Source organism: Calliopsis andreniformis, chromosome 10, assembly GCF_051401765.1.
Source record: "Calliopsis andreniformis isolate RMS-2024a chromosome 10, iyCalAndr_principal, whole genome shotgun sequence".
NCBI classification, from domain to species: Eukaryota; Metazoa; Arthropoda; class Insecta; order Hymenoptera; family Andrenidae; genus Calliopsis; species Calliopsis andreniformis.
Window position 1 is genome coordinate 11,786,639 of NC_135071.1, and position 21,409 is coordinate 11,808,047.

The window sequence follows — 21,409 nt, forward strand, 5'->3', positions numbered from 1 at the left end:
CGTTCATCGAAAAGTCCATTTCTCGTTAAACAGGGTCAATCGAAAAAGCTCTCAGAAAGCTCGCAAAGCAGGGTCTATAACTCTACAACATCAAGGGCTCATCGTGATCGATGTCCAATATTTTCGCGCTTGGCAAAGGAAAAATCAACAGCTCCGCGTGACTTTAAATAGTTAAAAGCACGAGCAAAGGGCGGCTCTGCGTTTTAATAAAATTTCAACGAGAGGCGCGCTCTCCACTTTGTCCACGTTATTACCAGTCGCAGCACTCCCTGTGAGCTACTTTCTGACCCGGAAAAAGTTACTATTAATTATTAATAAGCCCGTTGAATAATTCAGGCCCGCGCCGCCAAGAAGATCTCGCGTCGCTGCCATGATACGCGTGTTTGTCAACATGTACCGCTGTTTTATTCTGTCTCGCTTCCGGGTAGAACGCGATGTGTTTTTCATAGTCCACTCCCGCCCCTACGCTGCCGCCATCGGCACAGATACGAGTCCCGTTCTCTTCTGTACACACACTAACTGCATACGTCTCCAGCGATGAATTCGTGCGCATCTCCTTTATGTTGACGCTTCGTAAACATCAGCTTTATTCGGAGCAAGACGCAAGCAAATATTGACATGCACCCCTACCCCCCCTGCAGAGGGATGATTCCTCGATTACAACTGGTTAAAACAGCCTGTGTTTCCCTCTCATCGGGCTCCACTCATTTGTTTGCCGATGTGTGCTTAACGCTGTTTCCTGCATCGATGCATCGGAAATTGTGTGTTATTTCTGGGAATATTGTGCGTTTCGGATGGTTTAGGAATGCTCCCTTTTATGATTCCTTGAGTATTTGAGGAAGCCTTTTCCGATGCGCTCATAACGATAAAATGAGGTGAAGTTTGTTTAATTATAACTGTGGAATTGGTAGGAAGTATCGTGGCAACGGAGGGTCGTCGTTGGTAGTTTTCTTTATTCAAGCGGAAGTCCTAGTGCGTATTGATTTTTCGTTTCTCAAGAGGAAGCTGCAAAAAATTCTGATTGAAAAGTTGAAGAACAGTTAGCTTGCGATGAAACTTCTCATTGTATTGAGTTTGCTTTTAAACTCAATTAGCTTTTGAGGAAGAATGACAATGATGTAAGTTTTATAAATTGTAAATGGATAATAATAGTATGACAAGTTTTAATGAGATTCAAACAAATCTTTAATTAAACGTAGTAATATTTATTTTACGTTCAAATAAAATTTGAAAGTAATAATTCTTTTTTAGTAATAATTTTTCGACAAACGAAATATGTGTTGCCCTCATTAACTAGAGTCAATTTCATCAAAGCTTGTTCTTGCCATTGCGAAACAGAGCTACGAGATTTAAATCACACAATTTGGCAATGTCATGAATATGAGAACAGACGTCAGAATTTAGTGAAATTGCTCCTTAATCGTGGGCACTATCCTCCTTGAAATGATAATTCATTTCTTGTCGAACCGAACGTAATAACTTTGAGAATTATATACAACTTTCTAAAAGAATAGAGTACAACAGTTTCACCACTTATATACGTAACAAATGTCATTGTAACCTACTGCGAATGGATTGATTTAAGGCATTGATTTAAGGCCAATATATAAAAAATAATAATAATATGTGTTGCTCACGCTAACTGAATCTTAGAACTAAAATTCTTATAATAAAAATAAGAATTTTAAAGATTGTTAAAAAGTTTGCTTAAAAAGGAATAGCTGTACTTCTCGCAAATATTAATTAAGAAAACATGACAATTACGAAAACTTGCTAATTAATTCTGAAATGTTCAGATCACTTCCATCATTAATCATCCCTTTAAATCACTGTTCAGCAGGGTTTCCTCATCGGCTTAACACAGGCGGCCGACCGAAGCATTTGATTGGTAATTAATAATTAAATAAAACAGGAGGTTCCACGAAATGGTTCGATTAAAAACTGATGAAACGGAGAAAATATGCAATGGGTAATCAGTAATTGGATTAAAAGCCGACGTAAAAAATGTTCATGCTTGAATGATAAAATATCCATGCATGCAACATTTTAGTATACTTCACCACAACTTTTTTACAACAAATTTCTCCTATCCAACATAGAGGAATGTTCACACAAGTTAACTCGTCCTGCTTAATTACTTGAATTATTGATTTCAAAAGTCCATACATAACATGATGCCTAAGTTCACAAGCGCGCTGAAAACTCTTATTAACACCAGAACTACCACAGGGGTCAAAATAACTCATGTGCTTATTCTTTACGTACATTTTATCGTTTGAAAATGGTATATTTTTCTCCCTTCATTCTGAACAAAAGTAAGAACGTATAAATAATTTTTTAGAAATATTTTTTAGGAAAATTTTGTAATTTTAAAACTTTCTTCTTGTTCTTCAAGTAATAGTGTTAAGGTTCACAGGCGACATTCGTAGGTACAATTTTTCACTTAGATCTTCCATCCTCCCTCAAAGTTATCTCACGTTTGTCTCTAACAAGAATTTGTCTATTTATCAAACCTTTGAGTATATTTTGCTGGCCATTTTCCTGTCGCTGTCTCTGTCGCCTGTCTCTGTCGCCTGTCTCTCCGCAGTTGGACCCTTTGAGAGTCACGTAACCGTATATTTGCAATATAGGCCGAAAGCATTACTGATGGAATTCATTTTCACCGCACAAAGCAACGGTGTCCGTAACGCGACTGCAAATGGAAAATTATAAGTATCAGGGATGCTGAACTGAGTAATGGTCTCGCGTACGTAATTGTGATATATTTTCATCTCGTCTGTATTTATTGTAACGAATTCACCGCGTTGCGACTGTCTGCGATGACTGCTGGATTCGACGACACCCGTAGCTGTAATTTTTTTTCGTACAAATTTAAACATTAGGAAATCCGTGAAATTGATTTCTGTAATAATGTATCTGGGTTAATTTTAATGGAATACGGTTATGTTTCAACGTTATCGCGATGGGATTAATTAAGCAAGCTTAAGGAGAGCATATATTTTCTGAAAATAGAAGTTCGAAAGACTTTTAAAATTGATCTGGTAAAATATACTGTCATTGAACTGTTTTTTAACTTTCTCTATAAGTGTCATCTTGGATTGTAAATTTTGTTAAACGTTTTAATTTCTCACACTTTGCTGAGAATTCAGTATTTTAGTCTAGGAAAATTTGCAATACAAGAATGCAAAAATGTAAAAAATAAGGAATAGAGAACTGTGGTGACTGGCCTCTCCTTTAGTTTAATGTCTGAGTTGTTGCAATGAAATGTAATGTCGCGTACAGCTTGGTTTTCAAAGTATTAATTTGTTACTATTAAAAATGCTTGATTTCTCAGTGCTTAATAGAAACTTCATTCATGACTTCCCACAATTAAAAAAGTAATTCATATTTCAGTAGTGTGTCTATTGCCTATGTATATATAAGGAATATAAATGATATATAGGATATCATATGTGCTTCTATTTTTGAGATATTTAAAATTTTGGACTTGTATGTTACTATAATCTCATTCTATAAAGGTCCTTCAATTCTATTTATCTATTTCTAATCTATTTCCATCAAAAATGTAAATTCTATTTGTAAGCTTGAATGAAGTCATAAACTCAAATTTTCAAAAATGTGTGACTCATCGTATTACCTTATAAACACAAATACTTGATCTCAGCATCGTAGGTAATATTAACAAAAACCTCTAACAATTCAGATACTGGATAGCTTTTGGATTAGAACATAAAACTCTTCGAGGCACGCTCAGTCTCTCGAACACAATAATTCACGCGCCTCGCATGTGCCTTTCTTCTAGTCCCATTCGTGCCGCGATCTTGCTTTACCGCCAATATCGCATCGCGACTGCCACAAAGAATCACACACTCGATCATTCTCTTCTACACAGTATCTCGCCTTTACATGCACAGATATACTCTTCTGGGTGAATTCCTGTTGCACTTCATGTACGTGAGTTGGGAAATTTTCAGTCCAAGTTCCTTGCAACATAACTGTCCACGTGATTTTGGTTTTGAATACGTACAAATTGGGATGTACCAGGTATCCCAATCCCAAAACTAATCTTGCATCAATTCTAAGTGTAGATCCTATCGTTCGTATCCATGATATCCCGAAGGATTACGGCTGTAGATGGGAATGGTAGAACCGAAATGAGGATTTGTCGAATACTGCGTACATCTCACGCAAACCTGATGCATATCACATGCATATACGCAATGTGACAAAGGTAATCGCTTAATCCAATTCTATCTTTCGAGCGAATATGGCAGCCATCAATCAGCTACGGATGGAAGTAAGCTTCACATCTGCTGAGCTTTGATTGATGTCTAAAATTTTTCATGGTGAGCATGAAAAATTTTTCATTACGCATTAAATTTATTGAACATTCGAAACCATTCACTAAATCAGAACAAAAGATCTGCCAAGATTGGCCCACAAAGTTTGCCCGATTTTCTCACTTGCTTTACTCCAATACGATTTTTCCACATTTGTTAAAATCTATTACTTGTTAAAATGTAGACATTTTCCGAGATGGTTTTACACAAATTTAGCAATATTATAGTTACAATGCTATAGTTACGGTGAACAAAATTGAGAACTCGAAACTCTATTCTTCCTTTAGCTTTTTGCTCTTGTCTGTTCAATTTAGATCTACTAGTGCTCAATCTTTATTAAGAAAGTAATAGTTCCGAGTTTATTAATTGTAAAAATTCCAGCAGTCTTGAGAAATTCCTAGGAAGTATACAATTTTTTATGGACCGATAAATGTTTACAGTCTTATTTGTTTAGTGGTTCTTCATTGTTATTATTCACAAGTCTACTGGTCGAGTATTCTCTCCATATTTACCAGGGAACGTCGTTTAAAATGTTTCCAGTAGAGACAGTCGATGTAGTTTGTAAATGCCGCGACGTTTATGTAAATAAACGCGACTAAATTTCGCAGGGCTATTTGCATGCGGGTGCCCAGGCTTCGATTCATTCCGGAATTATTTTAATTACAATTCAGAATTACGCGCGAGCGTCTGGGAGGGAAACATTCCTTCGAAATTATTCCTGGGAAACGGCGCTTTTCTACCCGTTGTTTGCGAATAAAGGCCATAAGAAATCTGCATGAGAAGTGGAACGAACACCCAAGAAAATCGATATTACTTTTAGAATCGATTTAGACAGAAAAAAAAAGAAATAAATTTATGTTCAATATTACAGTGACTAAGCAAAGTTGATTTAGACGTCGGGTGGTAGCAGAAATACTATAACGTAATCGAGTAGAAATAATACTCACACGAAATCCAAAAAATTCGAGGAAAATAAAATTTCTACTTTATGAGTTCTTACAGACAGTGAATTCGAAAACTTATTGAAATGATGCACACTTGCCTCTTCATACACGACACAACCAAGCACGAGACTTGCCTTACGAGTTGGTACCTGTCATTATTTTGAGAGATATGAAATTCAGATCATTTTCTCTAGAACACCAAGCTAAAGATTTAATGACTTAACCAGAATTCTCTGACGATCTTTTGACCGTGATATGAATATATATTAATACGTCATCGGTTGCGCGAAGAGACATCGCTGTTGCAGTGCAGGTATTGTAAAGGTGTAATACCAAAAATGTCAAGCATGTGTTCACTTTTACTGTTGCATGAGTTACATGCATCGAGAAACTGAATTTAGCCTAGAAAGGCAGAAAATGTTTAGCTTGCTGATACAGAGGAAAGGAGAGTCTCATGTCTTCTAAGGTATTGTGATACCAACACCGATTTATGAGGCATATCTCGAGCCTGATCGCTAGTGTACAAAGTCCTTTATTATTAAGATAGGTCTACACTACATGTAATATAACTTTTTAGAAAAACAGAAAAGAGACACATCTATAATATTTCTGTTTTCCAAAAAGTTACGCAATTTTGTTACATAACATGGAGCGTAGACCCTCCTTTAGAACATACATAGCCAAAAAATACCTAAACTATATTCCAAACGTGGACTATTCCTCATACAGAAATTTTTTACAATTAATCCCATCTCTTATACTTCTCCTTTAAAAAGGAATTTCTACAAATCCTCTTCCATTTCTCTAGGGGTAATACCACCTTGATACAATTATCTTCTCAAGCAACAGAGGGCGAAAAAGAACATTCCCTGGTTCAACTTCCGCACGCAAATAATATTCAGCGATCCAGCAGAATCGTCCCATGGGCGTTCTCCCAATAACCGCGCTGGAACGCCAAATCCGCGTGTTCACGTGGGAGCCTTACGTTCCCAGGAATACTCCTACCTTCAGTTTCCGCGATCGCAATGGTCGCGTTACACCATGGTTTTCCATCGAGAACGTATTCTCGATAGATACATTCTGAAAACCCTTTCCTATTGAAAGACAGTTCGCGTCAGAGTTAGGTTGAAAGCTGGCGCGAGAGCGATCGAGCGATGCCAGGTACACCGAGATTCTTTGGAGAGAATAAAAGGAAGCAATACGACTGATGTGTACTACATCCAGTTTACGAATAATGGAAAATCCAGTCTCTCGCGAGTGTTTTCCTTCTGCGTTATCGTTTCGAGAGTACACCCTCGGCCCTGCTCAGACTTTATCGCGATGAGGTTCTGCCCAGAAGCTCGACTCTGGCCGCCATGGGGGATCGATAGAATCGAACAATGTAATTACGATCATCGATACGACGACACCGACGTAACTTGTACGAGTATTACTATGGCTGCTCACCGCACGGTCAGCTTACCTTTCGCCTTAATAAGCGTGCGAAATTATTTAATCGCCCGCGCCACTGCTCGGATTGACGGTTATTGTTATCGTTGGCAGACCACTGAAAAATCGACTCTGGAGCTCGTGGTTCAATAAGCGTGAAACTGCTTGAGTCGCTGCTTGGAAATCGAATGCAGTTAAATTATTTCAATTGGTAATCGATGTTCTGATTTTGTCATTTGCTTCTGGAAGAGAAATTGAGTTTATAGAGATTGTGAGGTCTAAAAATGAATCTAAAAATACAGACTGTGTAATGTCTATAAATTTTCCTTAGTTTTTTCTTGCTAAATATTGGGATTTCATTTCTTAAGCAGTTTTCAAGTCTCCATTGAAAAGTGGAAATTTCTCGTTATATATGTACTGTCTTCTGTTTTTTATCTGGTGCGCTTCAAAATATGCTGAGAATAACGTTCGCGTCGAGAAAAGAAGATAGTCAAGCAGAATCGAGGACTACATAGGTACTGAAGAATACTGAAGTGAATTCATTTCTCCTTTTCTCGGCAGAACGATGATAATACAAATACAACTCGAGCAGAGTTGGCCGTGAAAGTCTTCCTTCGTGATTCCATTCCACCAAGCAACGCACTAATTGCATTTTTCGAAGAGGAAAAGAATGCATTTTCCGTTCGTCGCGAAAAGAATAGTCGCTCAATCGTTGGAAACCTTTTCCCCTCGAGGTAAAAGATTTTTTTATCCAATTAATTCGTACCCAAGCGAGGGGAATGGAAGAAGAGAGAGAGGAGGGACCCACGTTCACCGATGAGGCTCCTTCCTTTGAATTTTTTAAATGTTAAAGTTAAATAAAGTGTGATCGAGCGTGGCCCTTTGTGTCCAAAGGGCAACGGCCGTTTGTAATCTTCTTGGTTGATTGCCAGTTCGATTTCACGTATCGACACTCGTCCAATTGATTTTCCTGCGTGAATCAGTTTTTTTCCTCGATTTGCATTTCAGCTCGTTTAATGCATTGAAATGAAATTCAACGATGATCGCTCGCTTATCAGATAAAAAGCTATATTTACGAGGGAGCGTGTGTATGAATACTGAAATCGGGATTGTTTGCATGCTGAATGTTAATTGCAATTGCAAAGGTATACAACAATTTCTTTGGGAATGTTCCTGATGAAGAGGAAGAAAACGTGACAGCAATTAAGAATTTGGAGAAGTTAATTATTTGAATTTGCTTGAGCAGATTTTGGATTCTCTGAAATATAATTTGAATGTATTATTAACTCAGCTGTAATGAATCTTCTTTAAATTATCTGTTGCTGTTGAATGTAAAAAATTTATGTAGACTTTTGGAAATGTATTAAATAATCATAACAGGAGTATCACATACCTATCAAGTATCTATATATGTATAGCTTTTGTGGAACGCAATTTTAGAATTGCAATATTTCTAGTGTTCATAGAAAGGATACACATGTTAAACATTTATAGTGCTATAGACGCGATTATGATTGGCTCATACTACTGAGGCGACGAGGGAGAAATAAAACATGAAATGGCAAGTGGAATTGGATTGTTTGTGGCCAGACATGTTTTCCCATCAAAAAGTTTGAAGTTATGTTTCCACAACTTTTCGTACATAGATATGTGCGTAACCTCAAAGATTACTTTCAATATCAATTATTTAAACCAGCAGACGTTCAGTGAATACATTTTAGCTGATTCTTCATTTCCTTTTTTTAAATTTTGTGATTCTAAGTCTAAACATCTTAAGTGAAAATAAATTCTTCTTCTCATTTCAATTTCCTTTAATGCTTGATAAAAAGAAGCGGGTGTCTTTCAAGGGAATTTTATTTAAGTACAGCATTCCTTTATAGCTACTGTGTAATGTCTCAAGGTTTCTACGGAACAGCAGGCACCGCGGAATAAATCTTCAGCGAAACTTGAATCTAACGATGTTACCGCTTCCCTAGAAACAAATACACTTAAATGTAGTTCTCGATTCACTGGCTTTGCATCCAATGCGTCACCTTCTTAGCAAAAGTACTGGAATATTCTCTCGGAAACAGTACAAAGTAACAAATTGACCGCAATAATACCATCACGAAACAGTTCTCCTGAAAGCTTCCAAGATTTCAGCTACCCCGATGGTTAACAAATAATACTATTAAATTTTGACTATCATATATGTTTAACCATCAGCAGTTAGTAGATAATTTTTGACTTCTTTGATTTGACATTTTATCTGGAACTGCCACCTCCAATCTCTCTCTCCAATTTGACACCGTTTCAGTTCTTTAACAATGTACAGTTTCAAATTGAAAATTACAAAGTTCTAACGAAAAAGAGTATTCCCAAAAGATTATTCGTTTACTCCCTTCAGATTGGGAATCCCAAAGCATTGGTAATCGACCAACCTGAAAATCAAACAGTTTGCCAACGAACCTCAAAATCGATAGACCAATCGACAATGGATCAGACTGCTGTCGTAACAACACTGTCCACGTCGAGAGTGATCCGTACGAAAAACCTTCATTCACCGCGTGTACCCCGATAGTAGTCAGGGATAGGTCGCTATCAAAAACCACTTTATACCCTGTATAGGATTGTGGTATCGGACACGGAATGGAACGAGGTCGGAGCCAATTAAGATTGTTCAATCAGCGGAAACAGAATCAAAATGTACGGTTCTACTAAAGAGTCGCTCGAAGTCTTGTTGACTTGGGCGATATTTCCATCGCTGAAATATCACGCAATTGACACGGTTTTGGTAGTGAAGTTTTTGGTGCAGATACGCTCGGAATACAAGAACGTATACCTATTCATGGAATACGTATACTAATTTAGCTGATTTCATTATTTATCGAAGGTCCTTTCATTTGAATATTTACGAAGTTGTTATACATGTATACATGTGTATATGGATTCACATAAACTGCTCGAATGATAAAATTATCAACTCCATCAATATTTCCAATCTCTTTAGAGAAATTAATTCTATGCAAATTGATTTGAAAGACAGAACACATTGATATAGGGGAAGGTTGTCGAGTTTGGATCGTCGAGGTTGGATCACCAGTATATTTTGTAATGTATGAACAATTTGCACCTTATGACAGACAATATGTGTTGCTTTTAGAATAAATTAGTTAATGTGATAATTAGTACTGCACTACACCACTTAATGTTTAAGTAAATAAGCGCAGTCTGTTTTAACAACTGAGAATCTAATATTTTACCATTCGACTGTAAGCTTTCTAGTTTTCTTAAAATAACTAGCATGACTTCCAACTATATGTATATACAGAAAGTACATTTATTAAGCTACAATTTACTGTATTCGTTTTTAAGTTTTTACCTAAAATTAAGGTTAGGTAAAATATTTTGGATTATTTGGTCAAGCTACCTAGATTGAACCAAAAGTAGTTGCTTGCACTGGATCAGTTCAATATAGGCAATGGTGGAATGTTACAAAAGCAATATCATCTTAAAAGGCAGAAAAAGTATTCTGTGTGGTTCTGTACCTTATGTGAGGAAACCAAGGAAGAAAATATTTGCACTTGAATTCATACACTGTGTACAAGAGTAGATACGAAATTAATAAAATTTCAATGCTTGGATTGTTGATGTTTCCTATGAAATTTTGCAACATAAGTGTGTTGGTATCTATGTAATATATTCTGTAAACTTGTTCTTACGAGAACATAATCATTTTGACACTTCAATCCAGTAGCACAATTTAGGAAACCAAAGGTCCATCATAGAAAATCAGTTGCTTTGAGTAGTCACAATTATAAAAAACTACTGACCTAACTGTCCATATTATATTTTAGAAAAAATCAATTACATTACCTCGAAGACATAAGTGATAGCATTCTCTCCCTCTACCTCTTAAAATATTCAAAATATTTTATTACCAGCTTACGATAAAAAATACTTTAGTGGTCAAAATTCAGCAACTTTCTTCCAATATCCTTATTATCCGAGAAAAACTATCTCAGCACACTCAGTTTACATTCATTTCCCTCGTTTAACTCTCACGTGTGAATCTAAGAAAAAATTGCAAGTCAGGAGATTAATCGCAAGCTATTAGACAGTCGTCGTTCAAAAGTTTGGTTTTTTGATTACGTTCCATTTTCCTCTATAATAGTCGGCGCGGTGTTCTGCGAGCCTGGACGGCGAATTTCACGATTTCCGCGAGGAGTACGCCTTTCGGCGAAGGCATTAAATTACAACGGGTGAATAATTCGTATCCCCAAGCCATCGTTTCACGCCTGCGTTCCACTGGATTTATCCTCGTTATCATAATTCCTGCGTTTCGCAACTGTTTCTTGAGCTTTTAATACTTCCCATACTCGGTGAATGTTTAAGCAGATTCGTGACTGGTTATCCTTTTTCCTCTCCCCCATGGCGGCAGGAGAGAGACGATTTAAATCGAACGGCGGGGGCACCGATTGATTTCAGCGGGGATGAAATAAGCTCGTTCCAGCGGAAGGTACTGAATGTGGTATTTGAACTGCGACAGGGACGAATTTGTTAGCTGGAAGAAAAGGGATTGGCGTTTCTATTTTATTTGACATTCGCTCCCTACACGCGCTATCCCTATCGGATTTTTGTTCTTCGGTGCACGTACGAAAGCGTGACAAGTGTGTTATTATGTAGAGAAGAAATATTACTCGCATTACTTCCTCGCGCTGGTTAATGTGTTTCGTTCTTTAGACTCTTTTATTTCTGCTAGGTTGAAGAAAACTGCAGAGAGCTCTGATCATCGGAATAAGATTCTGACATCTTTATGAAATTGTATTAAGAAATCAAAGTGTCTACCAGATTTTTTTGTAATTGAATTTAATTATCTGTAACGTGTTAGGAAATTAAAAATTATTAGATAATTTTTTGTTCCTGTTATCTGTGACCTTATTAACAGTAATTCATAACTTAAATTTACTATTAATTGAATTAGTTATAGTTACAGTCAAAGTGCGTGAATGTTGATATTTATCAAAGGCAATCAAGAGACTCTAACGAATTGAAAGATATGTAAACGACACAGGAAACGTCTTCCCAGAAAACTTTATCCTGTACTTTACGTTGCGCGCTGCTTAAAGTTGCAATCACCTTCGAGTAGGAAGCAAGTCACATAAATCTTGAAAGTATTCTTATGGGCTACAAAGTTTGCAATAAATTGGTACTGTTTTAAAAATTAGTCTGTAAACTTTCAATGAATCCATTTGCGATATAACAGTTCATAAACGATTGCTGGAATTAATTCAATATTATTTGATATACGCAATTAATATATCAAATATTGAAAAAGTTCGATATCGTGCATCAAACGACACTTTATCTCATATTATTCTATAATTCATTAATAAACATTCGGTTCATTAACATAAGTCACCATCGACCAAATATATTCGGACGTATTTAAATGGAGCTTATTAACCCTCGATAACGCCATGTTACTTTGAAATCACATACCAATATATCGATCTCAATTTATTTCTAGACCACTAGGTAACGTTCTTATTTAATTACATGTGGAGGTTAATATTTGCTAGTTCTACATAAAATAATTTTTTTATTCATTACAGAAAATTCAGATAATAGAGGGTTAAATAAAAATCAAATTAGAAATTTCGAAATTATTTACTCTCATTTTTATCAAGAATCTTTTTCCTTGCGGCATCTCCATAATTATTTCAACAGAAATTAACTTTCGTATGTGTAATCTGAAAAACCAAAAACAAATGTTATGCTGTTGGAAAATAGTCTTTGCTATTACAGCAATAGAGTAATAGAGCCTTTTAATTATGAAACTTGAATTAGGACAAGCCTTTTCTGTCCAAATTACATTCATCAATCATAGATGAAATTTATGCTTCAGCAGCCAGCGTATGCAAACGCCAGAACATATTCTTCTTTGTCTTTAATTCAAAGCAAGCGTGGTTGAATTTATCTCAGCGTGCAATCGATCCAGTTTTACGGCGCGGCTATCTGATCGGAATTCTCGCACAATCAACGCGAGCCAATCCCGTCGCAAAATTAATTTCATGATGGTCCACGATGGAATTAATTTCATCGGTACGTGTTTGCTCGTTGATGCTCTTGCTTGGGCACTGTCGACGAATCCCCATGTTGCCAGTACTATGACAGAATTCTCCGCATTCGATCGCCTCCTGAAGCATTCGATCCTCTGTAATGTAACTTCCTAGGACTTGGATCCTTTAGACCAAACAGTGATACTATTCGCGACAAAGAAGAGTTTCTTTGCAAAGGAAACTGTAAAATTGACAGAAATGAATACCGTGAAAATTCAGATAAAGCTGTGTTTTGGATGAGCATGAAATAATACGAACACGAGAGGTCGATACTGATGAGATTATTTTAATAATTTCTGACGATTGTGAAGAAATTGTCTTAAAATTTGGGATTTTTAAATTTGTTTATAGAAGATTGTGCAATTTGAAAGTCACTTATCGTAGTATATTTAAAATCTACATTTTAGGATTCTAAGAGAGAAGTGAATATAACAATTAATGAAGGTATTTACTCATATCACGTAGGAAACGCATTTAAACTACATATTTGTCATTTAATCTTACAATTAGTGAGCATTGACAATCCAGAATTTAAAAATTTTCAAATATTCAGATCTTCATATATCAAAACTTACGTACATACAATTTTAAATTCTTTTTAAATTAATTTAAATGAAAAAAACGAGATCGAACGTTTTTATTATTTTCCAACAGTCTTTAAATATTTAACTGATTTTTGTAGACGATTGCTTTCGACCCATGTATCATAGAGGCTTGTTTCTATTTTATGAATTTGCGTCTCTACATCTTTTCGGCTTGCTGGTGCGACCAGGAAACTGTTCCGTGTTAAAGTCCGTCCTAAAACTCCGCTATCGTAAAACTTGGCCACTGCTATCTCGACTGTAGCGTTTGGGAGTTACGTGGAGTGGAATTTATTCCCTGTAATTTGAGTTTTTAAAACATGTCGAAAAAATATGACGAGGTACGTGGAGCGATGTAATACTTTCCGAGGCGTGTTCACTAGAATCTCTTGTTTATGGAAGTCTAACTTCCTTGTCTGTTTGAACATTCTCGTCACACTCCACACACTTTAATAAACAAACAGGTCTGATGAAGAATATATACTTCCTTTTGAAATTATTAACTGATGACTTTCAATTGTTAAACCATGATCAAAAACTTAAATATCTCTGGTCAATAGCTAGCTGTGTCAGTATTACAATATAATATGAGTTCATTACGACTCTATTATGAAAAATGATTAATAGTAGCAAGTAATCCATGAATATTGTTCACATCAAATATTACAACTTAAGTTAGTATAAATTCTCTGATACAAGCCTACCAGTTAATAGTTAAATTAGTAAATAAGTCATAGTAATAAATATTATTTTTCTCTATTTAAGGAGTTACATTTACCTAAAAGCCCGAAAAACATATGCAAGTTCGGGAATTCTTTTTAACTGTGAATAGGAATGATACAAATGTTTTATCCCTAGAAGATAGACCTTTTAACTTAACTGTATTATTCTTTTTCATGAAGAAGTTTTATTAACTAAAAATGATATTGCCATCGAATACGTGTTTCTTTGTCAAGCATTTGTATTGAACATTCCCTAGTCTAAATAATGCATCTGAAAGCAAAAAGTCGAGTAAATACTAAAAATAGATGAAATTTAGAAGTCTTTGACAATCTTGAAATTTTAATTTTGCATTCTATTTCTAAAGTTGAAATATGGGAAATCGTACCTTTTTTTAATTACTGAAAAATTGGAAAGAAAATTTAAATGGGGTAGATCACCAAGAACAGTTTAAGTTTCCTAACAATATCTCTTGCATCGATCGGATGGTTCTTGAGATATAATTTCCACCACGTTTGAAAATCGCGTTTCGAGGAAACCGCGTTTGAAATTTTAAATAAGTATAGTTTCTTCGATGCAAATAGCAGCGCTCGACCCCGCGATCCTGTTGTTCAAAGCTGTGTACCTTCATTAATATCTGAGATATCGATATAAAATTTTCAGGGTACAATCTTTAAACCCGAAGGTTTCCAAATATGTAAACAACAAACAATCGATTTTTTCTACCCATCCAGATAGATGTGATCCCTTAAGTGGTACAAGAATCGATAATTCTCAGCAGTAAGGGTGTTAAATATTTTCCAATGAGTTTAATATCTGCAATTCAATCTCTCTCAAAGTTTTCATCGATGTTTCCCAAACCAGCTGACAGTCTACTTCTTTGTTGCATAAATTCCACAGTAATTTCCTGCCTCATTTACAATCCCATTACCATGGAAAAAATCGCTCGGCTGCTCATTCCTCAAGCACCGTTCTCGCAAGAATTTTCGATCGATGGTATTCGCGTTATTTGCTTACTCCAATGACGCTCGACAATTTTCCGGATTCAGATATTGCAAGCATCGAAAATCCTGCCCAGTCGAAGCGACGCGACGTCGATAACGGTTCCTCTCTTACCACTCTGTTTTCGCAGTAATAACAACTCCAGCTCGAGCTTCCTCTTCAGAAATACATCAGCCCTTGCTGGAAGACCGTTTCGTTAGCTGCGCCGCGCCGGGAATTAAATTTTTATAGAGAAATTCGCAGTCATTAATCTCGACTCGCAATATTTCACCAGTTCGACGACCGCCGCGCAATTTCTTCGAAAGAGGTCGCGCTGGAATGTTGAAATTCAACGTTTCAATAATTCTCCCACGCGCGCCTAGTCGAGATGACTAGTCAGCCGTTCCTTGGCTAATGATCAGATTGATGTTTACATGCCTGCCACGGAACTAATAAGGCGAAATTAGTAAAGAGTTTGATTTCCATGGAGCTGGGGGAACGTCGAAAGTCAAGACAGCGTTGTTTGTCTGGTCTGTTAAAGACGTTTCCTATGTCGCAAGTCTGCATGCTTCTGTCCTTATTTACGTAAGCGCTATGCCATTAGTGTGATTAGTAACTGTAGAACTGAATGCACGGGATGACAGACGGAGCAAGAGTACTAAACTTAAATTGTAAGTGAATTGTGACGTCATTTTCGATTTTGATTAAATCTTCTTAACTGTTACGCTATTACTATTCTAGGGACGACATTGGCCAAGGCATAAGTCACATGTTTTTGTTTTTGAGACATTGACGTTTGAAGTTGTTGACTTCAGTACTGACTGTCTCATGGACTGGAGACCTCTTGAATCCTTATTTTTAAGAGAAAGTTCTTTTACTATCACAAGTGGTGACTTGACGTCAAATTGACTCCGTTTCGCTAATAATGACAGGACATCAATTCGACGCATCCCTAAATGGTGTTATATTCTACTTATATTAAGACGCTATTGTTTGTTATTTTCTGGATAACTTTATTATATTCGTAACATTTCATGTACAAAAAATATTTGTTTTTTAATTATAATAATAATGAATTTTATCTCAATATACTTAACAATAATGCAACAATACATCTTAATACAGAGATTAATAATTAGCAGAGTAGAAAACGTAAGCAATTACAGTACTTATGTGGAGTCAACCTGACCTCAAGTCACCATTAATTGATGCAAAATCAATTTAACGTGAAGACACCTCTATTGCAGCGATACGGAGTCAATTTGGTATACATCACCTCTAATGTCAAGAGTTAATTTAACGTGCATCACCACTGTAAGGTTACTGACCCTTCTATTTGGGTATAGATTCTATATTCTAGATCTCAATTAAGGTCTTGACTCGAATCTTTTGAAAATGTGACATAGGTTAATATTAATTCCTATAATAATGTCTCTTTTTACAACAAATCAACTTCTTCATAGTTTGCCTGCTAAAAAAAGCATTTGCACTAAACAACAGTCACAACTCCATATAATTATATTCCATTTCCGTTTCCTTCAATTTCTTTGTCTTCTAAAATATCCCAAAACTTCTGTTCCTTACATGTGATAAAGGTACTGTGTACACGTTGAACTTCCCTGTTGTTTCTCATTGAAAAAGTGAATCAGTTTCATTTCACGGGCCTCATAATCACGTGGGTGGTTCAGTTCTAGGAAAGAGCGATACGAATTCTGTGACGTGGAATCAAGTGAGAGCCAGAATACATACGGTCGCATTCGGGCACGACAAAGAACTAGGTTGCTCGCTGTTGAAAAATCTTCCCAGGCACGTTTCCTAACGTGAACGAATACCTTTCCCGCTGTCTTCCGTCGACAATAAGTCACGCGTCCCGAGTGATAACTCGACGTCTGTTTGTTCTGGAGACAGCGTTTTAACGTACCGCAAAAACCGTCTGGATCGTTGCTCCATTTTACAACGATCTTCGAAAAATGTCCGACAATAAAAGCATTTGTCGAGCGTTTTCGGGAAACTTCACTTTGGATGTTAACGTATCTAAGCTGTTTAGTAATACGTACGTTGATGTATATTGTTCATCGATCTTGGTCGAGGTTCTGCGTAGTAGACAATTCTGTAGTATATTGTTTGAAGGAAAAAGTAGTAGGAAGTAACGTTGATGAAATTGTTTAACTTAAGTCAGTTAAAGTTGTGTTAATCAGAGCTTTTTTTATTAATACCTTAGTACAAGTTTTGTGTTTTTAGACGATATTACATATACTATAATATATCAACTGATGAATTACATGAAATTATGAGAAGGGATGTTTTTTATGGTAATAAATCAAAATCACAAATTGTGCTGTTGTATCTGAGAATAAGTCTAATATGTAGATGGTTGGCCTAGTATGTAGCCTATGAGGAGAGCTGCATAGGCATAACACTCACTTTGTTATAAATTATTGCTGGTTTAGAGACCTCGAAAAATTGAGAATTTAAAAATTTTAATATTCGCAAATTGGAAAGCTCAAAAATTTGACGGTTAAGAAATTGGAATATTTAAAAATCGCAGAATTTGAAGTATTTGAAAGTTTGAATATTTGGAGGTCCGAAATTTTGAAAATTAACAGGTTTTTTAACATCTACATATAAATACAGTTTTTCATAAAATTCAAAATACTCATAAAATGATCATCAATGAATGTGTAATACATTCTATGTGTTTAAAAGATTAATGACCACAATTCGCTCACAATTAATTTCAACAGAAATCCGTGAAGTTTATGTTTTTATTAAAAGCTGTCGATTTTTTCCAGATAAACCCTCACAGTTTAAAAAAATAACCTGTTTTATTCAGTAATATATAAGTGCTAGGAATCATTCAAAAAGCTTTCAAAAATCGCTATGGCGTGCAACGATAACGAACATTTCCTATTAAACGACACAAACGATCCATATAATCAAACTAGATTCCTTTCATATGTTCTCTTTATGCTTCGTCGGCGATGTATTAGTTATTCTCGTACAAAATGTGCTGTGCGTAGGTGTTTGAAATGTCACCGTATTGGCAAGTAATGCGATAGCCTTTCCAGAAAAACTTTGTTAACACCTAAATGGAAATTAATAGTAAAATTGCTGGCTCAAAGGGGAGGCATTATAGTCTGCTGACGGAATAAATTGACTCGCGTTCTATGGAGTGAGTTTCCCATAAAAGCCTTATTAGCGTAATGCTTGGGTGCTAATCGCAGATTGAACTGCAATTTCACGGAACACGCCAGGAGAACAATGAAACGCGTGTGCAGATTTTTAAAAAGTTGTATTTCAATTGAAGTTCTTTTTCTGTACAATCAATACGATAGAAACGAATGTAAAAATTGGGAAAATTCTAATATAACTATTTTAATATAACTATTAGAATATAACTATTCTAATATAACTATTAAAATTTTCCCAATTTTTCTGTTTTCTATACAGACTGATTTGCGATGATTAAAAAATTAGAACTAATGTTGTTACAGAAAAGGCAATGTAATTATATTTTAGCTGAAAGCTATAGTTTCAAATATTATGATAATAATTTCTCCCTTACCATTTTCTCAAGTTTCGAATATTCAAGATTGGTTTTTACAACTGGTAAACTATCCCGTATATCCATGTAATATACTTCACCTTTTGAGATTATTGCAGCGATGTCAATTGACAGAAAAATTTCATAAATAACATGTCCCAAGGCAAAAATGCTTTATGAAGAGTTAATAGCGTTCTGATAACGATTGCCTATCGAGCAGAAAAATGCAGAGGCATGCTTCATCATGCATGCGCTGCTGTCGTTTAATTTGAGAAGGTAAAGTTCAATATTGAAATTATTACTCTTATAAAAGGAATACCTAGGTACTCCGCGATTTTGATTCACGTAATTATTATACATTTATGCAAAGTCTCAATACCTTGTAAACTTATACATTTCTGCCTTTCAATAATCTAATTTTATCAAAGAAAAACTTTAAACTCTAAATAATTATATAAAATTGGGTCTCACAGTTTGTTGAACTAGAAACAATACATAAGCTATCTTTAACTTTGACTTATTTTTCAAATTCGAAATCAACAAAATTTTTAAAAATGTTGGACATTTAAATTACAAGCAAATAATATAATTGCATTGTAGAAAATAAAGTAACAAATGCATATACGATTACTAGTTTACAATACTAGTGATTATTAAATCAGTTATATCCTGTTTAACATATTTTATCAATTTGAAATTCCTCCTACGCATTTTTATGAAAATGTCTGAAACCAACGACGTATTAAAATATTGTAAAGAAAGGTACCAATGATTGAGATTATAATAGAGGAATTTAACACATTATCCGTGTCACGAAGTTTTATCAAATCGTATCATCGTTTCCACTCAAACGCATTCAGTATTCCTTACAGTTTGATCGCGTTGAAAAGACGCGCATCGATTTTATGATTTCCCATCAGAACGTGATATTATGATCCCTGGATTTTTAGATCTCGATAGGGGATGAAGGGATGAAGCGTTATTGATGAAAAGAATTTCCACACGACGGTTCTCTCTTGGAATTGCACGAGGATCAAATAGCAAATTTGCTGCATGTCAACAGAGAACAATTGTTCGCTAACGTGTTTTAGAATTAATTGCAATTCCCTTTAAAGGATTAACTTAGCACGCTTATACCAACTATTCGAGTTTAGTTAAATAGTTTTTATCTGCGAAGTAGAATTGTGCAGTGGAATCCCCTTTGAGAAAAATGTTTTAGCTTTAATTTTGAAAAAGCACGCAGTAAAAGCAGGGGAATATTTAATATTGCACAAACACAAGGTAAACCTGAGAAATATTTGTTTAAACGTAAGATAAAGCTATTTGAAGTAATATTTATATTCATTATTTTCAAAAGTGCTATTTAAACCTATGCAGAATATCAGTTTGCTTGCAATATTAATTATTTGCAAGATCTGATTATTTGGTTATTTTCCGCAATGAATTGCTTATTTTCAAAATTATTTTTTGAAATAAAGTAGAGCAAATATATTTTAAATTTGAAATAGATAGAAAAATATCGTACTTGTGAAATAACATTTAATTATCAGTAGTGTACCCTATACAGAGTGTCTGGCAATAAGTGTCAGAAATTTCAAGAGGTGATTCTATATATTAAAACAAGCTATAACGAAAATGAAAAAAACGCTTGAAGTGTTTCTAACCTGACTTATTTTACTGACATTAATGCATCTGACTTGACTAACACATGCCAGCAGTAAAATAAGCCTCTTAGTCAGACACATTTCAGTTTTGATAAGTCAAAGTGATCTATTAAATGAATTTTTAAACGTTTAGAGTGTACCTAAATAAAAAGAGTTATAATAATGGAATAAAAGTGACCATAAGAAATTTTAAAAATGGAATAAACATGACTCACATAAAATCACATTGTGCTATTTTTCGGTAGAGAGAAACTTTGATCTTTCTAGTATTAACAGTTCGATTTCGAAGCTGCAAAGCTAATTTCATTATTCATAATTTTAATCTCATGATGACACGTAAAATCGTTCGCCCAATTTCTGACACCTGTCGTCGAACACCTTGTACTAACATAAATAATACATATTCTTTCACTTGGTTTAAAATGGTGAAAATTATTTGTATAAAACTCCAAGCAAATAAGCGAATAAGTACTTACACATTAATACGATCTAATGATACTTTGTTCGCCATAATAGAAAAATAGAAAAATATTTTAAGGAAACTTGGAATATCCATATTATTCTAAAATATGAATATTGCTCGAAAATCGTTAAAATTTGTCCCATTTTTCTCGCTAAAAGACTGAAATTATACATATAAGAATTTGTCCGTGACCCAGTGTGTGTCCCAAATCCAATCGCATTCTTCATTTCCCAGTCAATAATTTCTTACTCACAGAAAGAGACGGAAGCTTCGGTCAGAGGTCGTAGAGCAGTCAAAGAAGCTCGCGTTTCCCTTGCTTTCTTCGCGTCGAGGTGCAATCCCATTCAGCCCCGTTTTTTCCTTAATCCTTTTAACAAACTGAATGCCCCTTTAGAAGCGAAAAGCAGGGCGAAATTAGAGCGAGGCGCGAACACCTTTCACGTTTACATCATCGCGGCTTAATATCCTGTCGAGGAATCATCCCCACCTCCTTTTCAATGGCCGTAAAGCGTACGTACGTTTTCTTTCTACGCGCAGACGAGGCACGCGAAAACAGAACGAACCGACACAAAAGAGACGACTGTAAAGTATGCGGACGATCAATAGCGAAGGCAAACCGACGTGTATTGTCCTTTCACGGTGG

The 21,409-nt window shown here is 35.4% G+C and overlaps 1 protein-coding gene across 3 annotated transcripts in view; it reads left to right on the forward strand.

Moving 5' to 3' along the window:
* Positions 1-21,409, forward strand: part of Nrm (neuromusculin) — a 373,850-nt gene that overhangs the window by 208,729 nt on the left and 143,712 nt on the right. The window lies entirely within an intron of this gene.